The following is a 15,013-nucleotide window of genomic DNA, read 5'->3' on the forward strand; positions in this document are numbered from 1 at the left end:
CACTGCTTTAAATGTGTCCCAGAGATTCTGGTATGTTGTATCTTTGTTCTCATTGGTTTCAAAGAACATCTTTATTTCTGCTTTCATTTCGTTATGTACCCAGTAGTCATTCAGGAGCAGGTTGTTCAGTTTCCATGTAGTTGAGCGGTTTTGATTGAGTTTCTTAGTCCTGAGTTCTAGTTTGATTGCACTGTGGTCTGAGAGACAGTTTGTTATAATTTCTGTTCTTGTACATTTGCTGAGGAGTGCTTTACTTCCAATTATGTGGTCAATTTTGGAATAGGTGCGATGTGGTGCTGAGAAGAATGTATATTCTGTTGATTTGGGGTGGAGAGTTCTATAGATGTCTATTAGGTCCGCTTGGTGCAGAGATGAGTTCAATTCCTGGATATCCTTGTTAACTTTCTGTCTCGTTGATCTGTCTAATGTTGACAGTGGAGTGTTGAAGTCTCCCATTATTATTGTATGGGAGTCTAAGTCTGTTTGTAGGTCTCTAAGGACTTGCTTTATGAATCTGGGTGCTCCTGTATTGGGTGCATATATATTTAGGATAGTTAGCTCTTCCTGTTGAATTGATCCCTTTATCATTATGTAATGGCCTTCTTTGTCTCTTTTGATCTTTGATGGTTTAAAGTCTGTTTTATCAGAGACTAGGATTGCAACCCCTGCTTTTTTTTGTTCTCCATTTGCTTGGTAGATCTTCCTCCATCCCTTTATTTTGAGCCTATGTATGTCTCTGCATGTGAGATGGGTCTCCTGAATACAGCAGACTGATGGGTCTTGACTCTTTATCCAGTTTGCCAGTCTGTTTCTTTTAATTGGAGCATTTAGTCCATTTACATATAAGGTTAATATTGTTATGTGTAAACTTGATCCTGCCATTATGATATTAACTGGTTATTTTGCTCGTTAGTTGATGCAGTTTCTTCCTAGCCTCGATGGTCTTTACATTTTGGCATGTTTTTGCAATGGCTGGTACCGGTTGTTCCTTTCCATATTTAGGGCTTCCTTCAGGGTCTCTTGTAAGGCAGGCCTGGTGGTGACAAAATCTCTAAGCATTTGCTTATCTGTAAAAGATTTTATTTCTCCTTCACTTATGAAACTTAGTTTGGCTGGATATGAAATTCTGGGTTGAAAATTCTTTTCTTTAAGAATGTTGAATATTGGCCCCCACTCTCTTCTGGCTTGTAGAGTTTCTGCCGAGAGATCTGCTGTTAGTCTGATGGGCTTCCCTTTGTGGGTAACCCGACCTTTCTCTCTGGCTGCCCTTAAGATTTTTTCCTTCATTTCAACTTTGGTGAATCTGGCAATTATGTGTCTTGGAGTTGCTCTTCTCGAGGAGTATCTTTGTGGCGTTCTCTGTATTTCCTGAATTTGAATGTTGGCCTGCCCTACTAGGTTGGGGAAGTTCTCCTGGATGATATCCTGAAGAGTGTTTTCCAACTTGGTTCCATTTTCCCCCTCACTTTCAGGCACCCCAATCAGACGTAGATTTGGTCTTTTTACATAATCCCATATTTCTTGCAGGCTTTGTTCATTTCTTTTTCTTCTTTTTTCTTTTGGTTTCTCTTCTCGCTTTATTTCATTCATTTGATCCTCAATCGCTGATACTCTTTCTTCCAGTTGATCGAGTCGGTTACTGAAGCTTGTGCATTTGTCACGTAGTTCTCGTGTCATGGTTTTCATCTCTGTCATTTCGTTTATGATCTTCTCTGCATTAATTAGTCTAGCTGTCAATTCTTCCACTCTTTTTTCAAGATTTTTAGTTTCTTTGTGCTGGGTACGTAATTCCTCCTTTAGCTCTGAGAAGTTTGATGGACTGAAGCCTTTTTCTCGCATCTCGTCAAAGTCATTCTCTGACCAGCTTTGATCCGTTGCTGGCAATGGGCTGCGCTCCTTTGCAGGGGGAGATGCGCTCTTATTTTTTGAATTTCCAGCTTTTCTGCCCTGCTTCTTCTCCATCTTTGTGGTTTTATCTGTCTCTGGTCTTTGATGATGGTGAGGTACTGATGGGGTTTTGGTATAGGTGTCCTTCCTGTTTGATAGTTTTCCGTCTGACAGTCAGAAGGACTGTCTGTTGGTCTGTTGGAGATTGCTTGAGGTCCACTCCAGACCCTGTTTGCCTGGGTATCAGCAGCAGAGGTTGCCGAAGATAGAATATTGCTGAACAGCGAGTGTACCTGTCTGATTCTTGCTTTGGAAGTTTCCTCTCAGGGGTGACTCCACCCTGTGAGGTGTGGGGTGTCAGACTGCCCCTAGTGGGGGATGTCTCCCAGCTAGGCTACTCAGGGGTCAGGGACCCACCCTGAGCAGGCAGTCTGTCCGTTCTCGGATCCCAACCTCTGCGTTGGGAGATCCACGGCTCTCCCCAAAGCTGTCAGACAGAGTCGTTCGCGTCTGCACCGGCCCCCGCTGCTTCCCCTATTGGACTTCAGCTGTGGGCTGTCCCCAGAGGTGGAGTCTACAGAGACAGGCAGGCTTCCTTGAGCTGCTGTGAGCTCCACCCAGTTCGAGCTTCCCAGCGGCTTTGTTTACCTACTTAAGCCTCAGCAATGGCGGGCGCCCCTCCCCCATCCTCGCTGCTGCCTTGCAGATAGATCGCTGCAGACTGCTGAGTTAGCAGTGAGGGAGGCTCCATGGGCATGGGACCCTCCCAGCCAGGTGTGGAATATATTCTCCTGGTGTGCCTGTTTCCTTAAAGTGCAGTATTGGGGTGGGAGTTACCCGATTTTCCAGGTGTTGTGTGTCTCAGTTCCCCTGGCTAGGAAAACGGATTTCCTTCCCCCTTGCGCTTCCAGGTGAGGCGATGCCTCACCCTGCTTCAGCTCTCGCTGGTCAGGCTGCAGCAGCTGACCAGCACCGATTGTCCGGCACTCCCTAGAGAGATGACCCCAGTACCTCAGTTGAAAATGCAGAAATCACCGGTCTTCTGTGTCGCTCGCGCTGGGAGTTGGAGACTGGAGCTGTTCCTATTCGGCCATCTTGCTCCGCCCCCCTGTTTCTGTCATCTTTACATCTGTGGATCTAATGTTTTGCTCCCACTTATAGGTGAGAACATGTGGTATTTGGTTTTTCATTCCTGTATTAATTTGCTTGTGATAATGGCTTCCAGTTGCATCCATGTTGCTGCAAAGGAAATTATCTTCTTTCTATCTTATGGCTGCATTATATTCCATTGTGTATATGTATCACGTTTTCTTTATCCCTTTCATCATGGATGGGTACATAGGTTAATTCCTTGTCTTTGTCATTGTGACTAGAGCTGAGGTGAACATGCAAGTAAAGTACTGTGTGTTTTTAATAGAATGATTTACATTCTTTAGGATCTATACTCAGTAATGGGATGCTAGGTCAAATGGTAGTTCTAAGTTCTCTGAGAAATCTGCAAACTGCTTTCCACAGTGGCAGAACATTACCGCCAACAGTGCAGAAGCATTACCTCTTCTCTGCAGTCTTACCAGTATCTGCTGGGTTTTGACTTTTATTAATAGCCATTCTGACTGCTGTGAGATGGTATCACATTGTAGTTTTGATTTGCATTTCTCTAATGATTAGTGATGTTGAACAGTTTTGTATGTTTCTTGGCCCCTTGCTATGTCTTCTTTTGAGAAGTGTCCGTTCATGTCTTTTGTTTACTTTTTAATGGATTTATTAATATTTGTCTTTTGCTTGTTATGTTTCTTACAGTTCTGGATGGCAGAACTTTGTTGGATGCATACTTGCACTACTGCAAATATTTTCTACTATTCTGGAGATTATATAGGCTGTCTGCCTTTCAAGTGGGGCATTTAGACCATTTACATTCAAGGTTAATATTGATACGTGAGGTTTTGATCCTATCGAAAAGTTTTTAGCTGGTTGCTTTGTAGTTTCTATTGTGTGATTGCTTTATAGGGTCTGTGGGATATGTACTTAAGTGTGTTTGTGGTAGCAGGTATTATTCTCTTGTTTCCATATTTAGAACCCTCTTAATGATATCTTATAAGGCTGATCTAGTGGTAAAAAATTCCCTTAGTGCTTGATTGTCTGGAAAAGATTTTATTTCTCCCTTGCTTATGAATCTTAGTTTGGCAGGATATGAAATTGTTGGTTAGAACTTACTTTCTTTAAGAATGCTCAAAATAGGCCCCCAATTTCTCCTGGCTTTTAAGGTTTTTGCTGAAAAGTCTGCTGTTAGCCTGATGTAGTTCCCTTTGTATGTGATATGCCCTTCCTCTCTGGGTGCCTTTAAGCTTTTCTTCTTTAGTGTTGACCTTGGAATGTCTGCTGACTATATGCCATAGTGATGTTAATTTTGTATAGTATCTCACAGTCATTCTATGGATTTATTGTATCTGGATGTCTACCTTTCTAGCAAGATTAGGTGAATTTTCTCTCAAATATGTTTTCCAGGTTATTTACTTTTTCTCCTCCTCAGTCAGGAATGCCAATAATTTGTAGGTTTGGTCATTTTGCATAATCCCATATTTCTTGAAAGCTTTGTTCATTTTTAAAATTATTTTTTCTTTATTTTTGTCTAACTGAATTAGTTTAAAAGATGGGTCTTTAAGCTCTGAAATTCTTCTACTTGGTTCAGTCTGTTGATAAAGTTTTTGATTGTATTATGAAATTCCCTAAGTGAGTTTTTCAATTCCAGAAGCTCTGATTGATTTTTTTTTAAACAAATTTACCTCTTTCTTCATTCCTGGATTGATGTAGAAGTTTTTATGTTGACTTTCAGTCTTGTCTTGGATCTTGTTGAGCTTCCTTGCAATCCATGTTTGAATCTTCTGTCATTTCTGAATTTCCATTTCAGTTAGGAACCATTACCGGAGAGCTAATGTGCCCTCCTTTGGTAGAGTCTCTACATTCAGATTTTTTTATGGTGCCAGAATTCTTGTACTGGTTCCTTCTCATCTGGAGATACTGGGACCTCTGATTTTTGTAATTATTTTCGTGCAGGTAGGAATTTTTTCTTTCTTTCCCTATATTATTATTGGTTATTTTTTCTTTCTCTTTCTATTCATCACCCTCCCTAGGCAGTGTGATTGTAGAAAATTTTGGATAGGGTTGTTTGGCTTTGCATCTATTGCTTCTTTTGTCAGGTTTTGAATTGGGTTGCACAATTTGACCTAGAGGCCAGTAGATGACACTTATGGACAAGAGCCAGCTGCAGCCAATGTGGTTGATTATGTACTTGATGTTTACTGGGATAAGTTCTCTGTAGCTTCTGACAATGGGCTGATCCATGGAGTGCACAGTGGCCTGAGCTCCCTGTTTAGCCCCATAGGGAGGGTGAAAGATGGGTGGGGCCAGACTAGGCAGGCCAATCTACATATCCCTGGCAATGGCAGGCTCATACCTGCAACAAGAGAGAATTTAGTGGGTAGCTACTAAATGCCCAGGCATGGAAATGAGAACCCCTTTAGCCCTGAGTTTTTTGCATCAGTGGAGGGGACAGCAGCCTAAACTACTAGTCCAAGTGAATGGGTATTACAATTGCCTGGAGATCAGCCTGGAGATCTGCCTGGGCATGGGGTGGAGAGGGCCCCACCACATCATGATCTCTGCTGAGGAAAGGTAGGGTGGCTCAGGCTGCTGATCTAGGTGAGTGGGTGCTTTCAATGTCTAGAGATCTGCCTGAGAGTGGAACAGAGAGGGCCCTACTGTACTGCAATCTATATCCTGGAACTCATAGGGGCTGAGTTTATATAGGTTCAGATTAAAAATAACAGCCTGCTCTTGGTCCTGGGTCTAGGAAAATGTTTGCAGCTTCTCCCAGTGCCTTTACCTAACAGTATCTCCAAGTGTAACCCAAGTTGGCTCCCAGGCTTGGGAGAAACAAAATGGTCTCCCTTGTCTTGGGTTGCTCAGATCCCCAGTGGAAAGGTGAATCACAGAGGGAGGCTCTCTGCCTCTCTCACATCCTGGAGCTTCACTTACTTTTACTAGCTGGATGCTGTCAAGGTGGCTGTTTGCCTGCATTCTCCTCCCTGGTATTTGGGGTGTGTCCTTCATGCTTCCAGTGAATTTCCATTTTCCTTTTTGAATTAAAGCTCACAGAGTTGAACTTTATGCACTATCTTGTTATTTCCAAGTGGCTGAAGAACACTAAAAGCCTCTAATCAGCCATCTTGGGGAACAAAATGAAGTAGCATTTGCAAAGAAGCTAAGTAGTACAAGTGACACAGGAAATATTATACAATAAAAAGAAGAAATAAAGTATGGTTACTTTTCAGTGCTTTTTTGCAAATCGGTCTTTGAAACATTATTTAAATTCTAAGCATTACAGTTAGGACTCCAGATATTTTTGCCCAAGACCTTGATTTAAACCTGTTTCACCTCAATTGCTCAACTGTTCTTTCCATTACTTTTTATATACTGTAGATCTCAGAATTTTTATAAATAAATAAGGATTCTTCTCTGAGTTGTTGTACAATGGTGAAAACAAATACTGTGTTTAGATAACACTGTATTACTCAGCCTGATGGGTCAACTGTTTCACCATCATGGAGCTGATGTCAGCAGTCATATTAATAAGCTGTCACTCCATAATCAACTTACTATTCAACTGATTTGTAAAATATAGCATTCACTCCCTAATTCTATAATCCCAACATTTTGGATTGACTGTATGATATCAACATGGTGGCCTGGGTTCAGGTCTCCCACACTTTACTGCAGAGTTATACAAATAGTGAGAGCCAATTGGCCAGCAACCTCTTTACTGGGGTCCAGGTTGACAGTTCTACAGGTCTTCATGATAGAAATAATTACTTATCAACCATACAAAATGACTTTATAGGATCAGTAGAGCTTCTCCAATTATAAAAAAAAAACCCTACATGTTCTACTGTTTGACACGTGCAAGACAAACATCAGAGCTTAATCCCTTTATCTTGATTCCATGTCTCTCTTGAACTTGTGGCTTTTGTTTGAGTTAGGTGGTATTTTGCAGTAGGATTCTAGCCAGAGGAGACATCGTGCAATAGGAGGGATTGCTTTGGGGAGTTATACATGATATAAACGTTATGCACATGTACCCTAGAACTTAAAGTATAATAAAAAATAAAAATAAATAAAAAATAAATAAAAAAAAAATAGGATGTAGTGCCCAGTTCTCAGATAGTAGGGGAAAGGCAGGCAAGAATGCCTAAGTATTATTAGGTTGATGCAAAAGTAGTTGCAGTTTTTGTCATTAAAAGTAATGGCAAAAACCACATTATTTATTTTGCACCAACCTATAGTTGAAGTATTAGCTGAAAGAATAAATACATGGGACAAAGGGAAAACATATGGACAATGGAATGTGAGATGGAAGCAGGAGAAGATGGGGCAATAGAAGAGTAGGAGGAGGCATGGACATATTTGAAAGTCTAAGGAACAATATAGCTTGAAGATAAACAGTATATTCTATAGTTTATCATTTACATACCTTAAGGTACTGCATAAACTTGATTCATCAAGGAGAGATTCTATATTCTTTAGTTTTGATTTTTTTGCACCTAATCCATTTTTTTATTTTCAAATTAAAAAATCAGGTATAGAAAATAATGTAATTTTCAATTAAGCATTGTATTAAGTTAAACAGATACTTATGACTATTGAGAGCCCACTCTAATGGACTGCTCTATATTAAACACTCACTGAATACTTTCTCTGATAAATAGTGCAGTTTATAATAACCAATTATTTCCTGTCTTCTCAACAAATTTCTATGTACCATCATTTTCTATACAAGTGACTGTACAGGAAAATTCCCCAGAAAGTTATTTTCTCTTTAGAAACCTGAAATATCAAACTATGAGCATCTCTTCTCTTCATTCTTGCATGCATACTAAAAGTAGTTAAGTATCCTCTCCTTCAACTTATCTTTTAGGGTTTCATCAATCTTGGCTGCATATCTAATATGAATTTTAGAAGGGAGTATTGTTTAACATTGGTTTGTCAGCTGCTGCCTTCCAGATATATTGTGTTGAACTGTAAACTCCCAAATCTTTATTCTATAAGTTTATGTGCTTTGCTGAACATAATCTAGACCCAGCAGAAATATTAAATCATGCTGATGTTAAATCTGGTGTCAATAAAGCTAGTTTACACAAGCCAGAAACTTAATATATCAGTTTCATAGTGTGGGTAGCAGAGCATGTGAGCCTTGACATGTATAAGGCAGGACTGGGAACAGGGAGCTGGGAATGAGCAGAACCCAGGATAGGAAAGAACACTGACTGGCTACAGAACTGCCCTTCTCTCAGGAATAAAGGACAATTTGCATCACAGCCCATAGGGGTATTAGTTCCAAGCATTACTGATGTTAATGAGGATCCCATCTGCAGGAAAGGAAAAACACCAGGAGTCACCAAGCAAACACAATATACAAAGTCAGGTGGGTAGCAACCTCAGAGTTTGGGGTGGTCCATTTAATTTGGAACAAGACCCTATCAGTGGCTGGAACTAAAGGGGATGGCATCCAGCTGCCAAATTACAGGGAATGTCAAGTGCTAGGCATGTTGACAAAATCCTAGACAGTTGGGCTGGAGTTCAAAGCAAGCCTCCAAGGCCAGCAGGGGAACTAGAGTGTGAAGCTGAAGTAAAGAGATGAGACTCATCATAGAGACCATCCCACACGACTTCACACAGCAGGCTAAAGGATGGACAGACAGCTGCTCACCGCAGGGAAGCCAGGCTATGGCCACAAGGCTAACTCCAGACTTAGGTGAGGTCTCTTCAGCTCTTACATGCGGCTTCACTGAAATTAGCACAAGAACATTTTAGAACTGAGACTAGGGGCAAAGGCACGGACCTTGCAAATGAATGGAGCGAGAGAAGACAGAAGTGAACCTTAATTAGTCAGATTTTTTTCCCAGTTGTTAAATTTAATCCTTATTCTCAGACATAGAGTTGCTCGGGATTCCGAATTAACCAGTTTTGTGGTCCATCAGGTTAATTATGAAACCGTCAGAGTTACCTTTGGTTTGTCCTCAGTGGACTCAAACTAAATAAAACATTCTTCTGTGTTTCCATGAGCAGGGAAAGAAAATGAGTGGGAGAGCTTGAATTATGAGCTCCTTTCTGAGAGGTGATAATGACCAGCTGTCAATTTTTGACACCGAAATGATGATATTGAAGGAGGAGATCCCACTATTCCAAAATGGTTCTTAACTAAGCTGCCAGTATCTGCGCTTTCATTAGGGTTTAGAGCCTTTGGCATTCTTTCTCTGGGATCTTATCTGAAAGGCAATCCCTGAAGGTGGAAATACAGGTTAATTTGCATGTCACACAATTATCATAGCTTTTCCTCCTAAATTAGGTACCTGGCAAAAGGAGAGAATAGGACTTGGGGTTATGAGGAAGCAGTGTTGAAAGAAAGTAAAAGATATAGAAAAGTAATGTGAAAGGTGCTAGAATTTATCTTGAAGCCTGAAGCTGCTCTCTAAGTAATGATAAAGAATAAAAGGGAGAAAAGGACAAAGAGAGAGACAGGGGGCCCTAAAAACAGGTCTAGGCTGCTCCATGATGTCCCTTGATTTAACCCTGCCCATAACTCCGAAAGCAGACAGCATGGCTGGGTGTATGGTGGAAAATACCAAAGGCTGTTACAAATGTCCTGAAGTATGCTTATTCTCTTAGTGATCTGTACCTAAGGGTACTTCCCTTCAAACATCAATCTCAAAATAACAGAGTGACCTTCCAATAGGTTTAAATTGTACTTGTTCCACACTCCAAATATTTTTTCAGAGCCACCCCTAATTCGGAATGCCTTTTCTTTCTGAGCCCTCTTGTGTTGCCTGAAAGATTGTCACAGCCCCCTGACTGGCCTCTCTCCTACTCTCCAATTTTGCTGTATTGGGTTGAAAAATACAAATTTCATTTTGACATTCCTTGACTCCAAAATCCTTCAATGGCTTCCAATTTCCCACAGAATAAATTCTGAGCATCTTAGCATGTCCCGTAAGTATGTCCTCTTCTGGCTACTACTGACCTCACTGACCCATTTTCCCATTATTAAGTGCCTCTTATTTTACCCACATCAACACCAAACTGCCTGTAGTTTTTCATACACATTATGCCAGATCTTGTATTCTTGTATTTACCAGAACAACTAAACTCATAGTATCGCAAGACCATGAAGACTGGACAAAGGTACACGTAAAAGCAGGGACCAGATTCTGGGCTCAAGTTTATGTTTTCAATTCCTTTCCTTCTTAGAGAAAATCAGTTTCACAGGAAATAATTAAAAATGCAGAGATGACAGGTTCTTTGGGTATTATCAAGCATTCTTGAACATCCATAGAATACCAAGTTAAACATGCAATATGAGTACACTCATAAAATTATGAATACAAAATTGTATTCTACATTGGACATTTTTGAGCAATTTTAACACTATAAACAAAATGAAAATCAAATAATAAACTGTATAAATTATCTCCAGATTAATAGGGTATTCTTTAGATACTGTAAAAGGCTCATCAAGTACAACAAGAAGGAAGCTGCAGGGGTCTGCTGGAAAACCCGACAATCTCTAACGAACCTCAGAGGTCCTCTGTTGGATGCCCACACCTTCATGTTTTCAGGATGTTTTTGGTTTTGCTATTTTGAGGTTTGGATGTTTTTAGTGACTGAATAAACCTATCAGGGTTTAATTCATATTTAGTAAGCTTGTGAGACTGATGTATAAAATCAGAGGGAGATTTTTTCATTAATTATAAAAAAATAACTGCAGAAGGAACTAGTCAATTTTAAATGCCAACCAACACATGCTTACCCAGGATGCAAAGTATAACCAAGACACAAGTTTATTAATTTGTAATGAGAATCAAAACTGCTGAGACATCAAACCATCTGCCCTCTGCCTAACACATCCCTTCCTATAGGCATACAGGGAGCAAGTGAAGGAGTTTCTTGGGGAGAATCAAATCAAATCAATAGTAGTTAGCTGCATGATTTGAATCTTTAATAACACTGGACTGAGATAACATAGGGCTAAACCTGCTCAAGACCACAATGCTGACTGGGCCACCTAATATTTGCCACTTAAACTCATACTTTTTGTTCATTTTCATAGGTAATTTTACAAATACTATGATTTTTTTAAAATATGATAATAAATTCAATAGTTCAATCAACTCTTGGCAACCAGGTAGCAATTTTTTTTTCTTAAAGCTACCTTTTTATATTTATACTCTATTCTATTATATGTTAATTTCTAAGTTGCATTTTTAGCGACTAAATTTACGTTCACAATTTCCAAATTCTTAGGAAATAGAACAAAATCTTAACATTTCAAGAGCTCTTACAAACCAGAAAGGAAAATTACAAATATCCTGGAAGCAAAATGATTTTTTGAAATGTAAAGAGACAATGTAAAGATAAAAATACACAAAAATATATGAAAATTTTCATTCTCTCTAGAACCAAAAGAAATACAAATTTCACCTACGTCCAAATATCTTTAGTTGCTCTATAAAACCGGTATACACACACAGTCAAGGATTGGTAAGTGTAAAGCAAAATAGGTCCTCTGTACTTCCTTCATGATCTGTTATCTCAAGTCTGGTACATCCAAATAAACATCCCTGAGAGCTTGCTAAAAATGCAGATTTCTAGGCCCTGTCAACACTATACAAAGAGCATCAGAATCTCTGGGAATGGGTCTGGGATGCTATAGTTTTTAAAAGCTCCCCAAGTAAGTCTGAGGTCACCACAGTTTAGAAATCATCCTTCATGCCCCATTATAAGTTGTCCCAGTTTCTATCCTATTTGCCATTAATAAATGTTTGCACATCCAAAGCTCTTCTAAAGTGATAATGAAGAATTATATTAATAATTATACTCACATGTTTACAGCTTTATAGCTTCAGGCTACACAAGACAACAAGACTGCAGCAAACCAAACAAATCCCCCTGGTTTTTTTCCCTCGTTCTTGTCCAGCTCTCTGCCAGTTGTATAAACACAGCATTTGCAGGCAAGAAGAAACCCACGTTGTTACAGGAATGTCTTGAGTGATGTGATCCAGCCTTCTTAGCATCCTCATTACCCTGCTTCAATTCTTAGGGAGATTCTTCAGAAGAAATGTGAAGCCAAAGGAACTGCAAGAAATTAACCTCCTCCTCATTTATTGGTTCTATTTGGCATCGCTGTTGAGAGGTACAGTGTACCTTCCCAAAAGATGTAAGGGTCACACCCAGACTTATGCATGGAGTGTTGGCCTGCCTGCTCACTCCAGCCCACTCTGATAAGCCCTTCCCTTTATATCACATACTCTCTGTATCTCTCTGTTTGGCCTCTAATAGTATTATTCATTCAACCTTTATAGAAAGCTAGTTTGTAATAGCTTTTGTAATAAACGTCTTTTTGTAAAAGACATTTAAAATGAGTCATATACTTGAGTGAGCATTTCTATTTTTAAGTATTTATCATTCAAAGAATCAGTACTTTTAATAAGCGTAAGTATTTTTAATTGCTTAAGATAACTACGGCTACATTTTTATAAAACCTCTGATTATATAAAATGATATGTAATGTTTGTGTAAAAGAATATTTATTTCAACATTATTTATAATACTCTTGAATTTAGAAACAACTTAAATATTCCATCATTGGTTAATGATTAACAAAATCTCATGAGATGTAGAAAACTGAAAACATTAAACTGCATGTTTTTGGTTTAAAAGATAGGAGGGGAAAATATTCACAACAAGATTTTAGGCATTAAAAACTAATGCAATATCATTTTGATTTTATTGTTTTAAAAAGTATGTGTGTATGTTTTATAAATGGCTTGAGGGAATACACCAAAAACTGAACAGTCTAGTATGGGGAGTAGAATTAGAATGACTTTATCATTTTCTGTTTCTTAGACTTCTTATAATTAGCATGTTACTTTTTCCACTTTTTTCACTTAAAGACTAGATATTAATCTTTATCTCAAAAAAGTAAACATAGCAACAAAAACATTGTAAAAAACTGTCCTCTGAATTAACCCACCCCTTCCCCAATCCTGCTCCCAGAGGCAACCACTATTAACTCAGTTTTTTTCTTTCTCATATTTATCTTTATATTGCTAACTAATAATCACATATCATGCTACTTATTGTTTACAAATGATCATATTATATTATTTTTTCTGAGACAGAGTTTTGCTCTTGTCGCCCAGGTTGGAGTGCAGTGGTATAATCTCAGCTCACTGCAACCTCCACCTTCCGGGTTCAAGTGGTTCTCCTGCCTCAGCCTCCTGACTAGCTGTGATTACAGACACGCACCACTATGCCTGGCTACTTTTTATATTTTCAGAAGAGACGGGGTTTTGCCATGTTGGCCAGGCTGGTCTTGAATTCCTGATCTCAAGTGATCTGCCTGCCTCAGCCTCCCAAAGTGCTGGGCTTACAGGCATGAGCCACTGTTCCTGGCCGGTTTACCAATTTTAAACATTCTCTTTGCCTTACTACAAAAAGATGTCAATTTAGATCTCTCACACAATACACATTCTCTTGCTGCATCCTCCTAATGTAGTTTTATCATTTTTGGTTATTATAAAAACTTTTCAGTATGACACATAATTTTTTATTGCCTGAAGAGCCAACTAAGATATCATAAATACGTAGTATTTTATTTCTCATTTGACTTTTTCTTTGGTAATTGCAAGTTCCTTGCCTTTTAAAAAATCTTCCTTCCAATGTCTCCCATCTAATGTTTTTAGTTCCCTGACACATATTCTATCAGTGCCCCCCTTGTCTGAGAAGTGTCTCTCAGAGTCATTGTCCTTCTGCTTCAATCTGCACTGGTTGCTCTCCAGGCCTGTTCAGGACTGTCGTCATTCAATGCTGTTTCCTGAATATCCTGTGCCATTTTCTTGCTTCTTCACATAAAAACTTCCTAGTTTTGTTTGAGCACACTTTTCAAAAAAAGAGTTTATAAGAGATAAATATTCTGAATTCTTGTAGTTTAAAATATCTCATAATACTTTCAAAATTGACAAGTTGGTTGAGTTTTGGCCTTTTGTTTTACATATTTGAGTTATGAGATGCATACACATTTAGGATTATGCTGTTCTGTTACGTTGAGAATTTTAATATAAAATGACACACATCTATTATACTGGATAAATTAATTATAGCTATTTTAAAGGCTATGTCTGACAAGTCCAGTAATTAGGTCACTTGTGGGTTTGTTTCTATTGTCTATATCTTCTTCTGCAGCTGTTTTCATATTTTGATTGAATCTTGTTTGTGAAAATTTGTAGAGGCTCTAGTAAGTTTTTCTTCCTCCTAAGTAGGTTCATTCTATCTCTGGCAGCAGCAAGAGTGCATATCATTTATCTAATCTGGTACTGAACTAACATGAGGCTGATTTGTATCCTGCAATGCTCAGTCTACTTCTGAATTGTTCCTACCCCAAGGGAATATCTATATGAGAATCTGGATAGTTTCCTAGGGTTCCTCATTCATGGTGAGTTTTGAACTACAATTTTTTCTCTCTCAAGCACCATGACTGCTGAAAACTCCATATTATTTTGGGCCTTTGCTCCCTGGCTATTTGGCCTTATTCCCTGCTAGAACAAGTGTGTTTTAACTCCCACAAAGCACTTGATATGTATTTAAGTAGAATATTAAAATGTTTACAAGATTTATATATGAGAACTAGATTATAAGGAGAAAGATAGTCTAAATCACAAGGAACAATATGAGCTAAGAATACACAAACCAGAATGTAAGTGGAGGTTCCAAGAGATGATAATTAAGCAGTCTGATTAGAATTCAGTGTTTGTCCTAAGGAATACTGGCAACAAAATTCTAGGAAGATGAATTGGCACCAGCCTATATAAGGTTTTGGAATTCAGAGTGGCACATTTGGATTCTATCTAGGAGGCAATGGAAAACATGAGAGTTTTATAATAGATGAATGAGATTGTAGAAGCAGTATATTGGAAAGATTATTTCAATAAAATTGAGAAAAAGATTATATGCATTGGACTGATTTTTTAATGCAAGGAGAAAACTTATAATATTTTGGATAGGGAAAAAACACCCA

This window comes from Trachypithecus francoisi, unplaced genomic scaffold (genome assembly GCF_009764315.1).
Source record: "Trachypithecus francoisi isolate TF-2019V2 unplaced genomic scaffold, Tfra_2.0 Lachesis_group19, whole genome shotgun sequence".
NCBI classification, from domain to species: Eukaryota; Metazoa; Chordata; class Mammalia; order Primates; family Cercopithecidae; genus Trachypithecus; species Trachypithecus francoisi.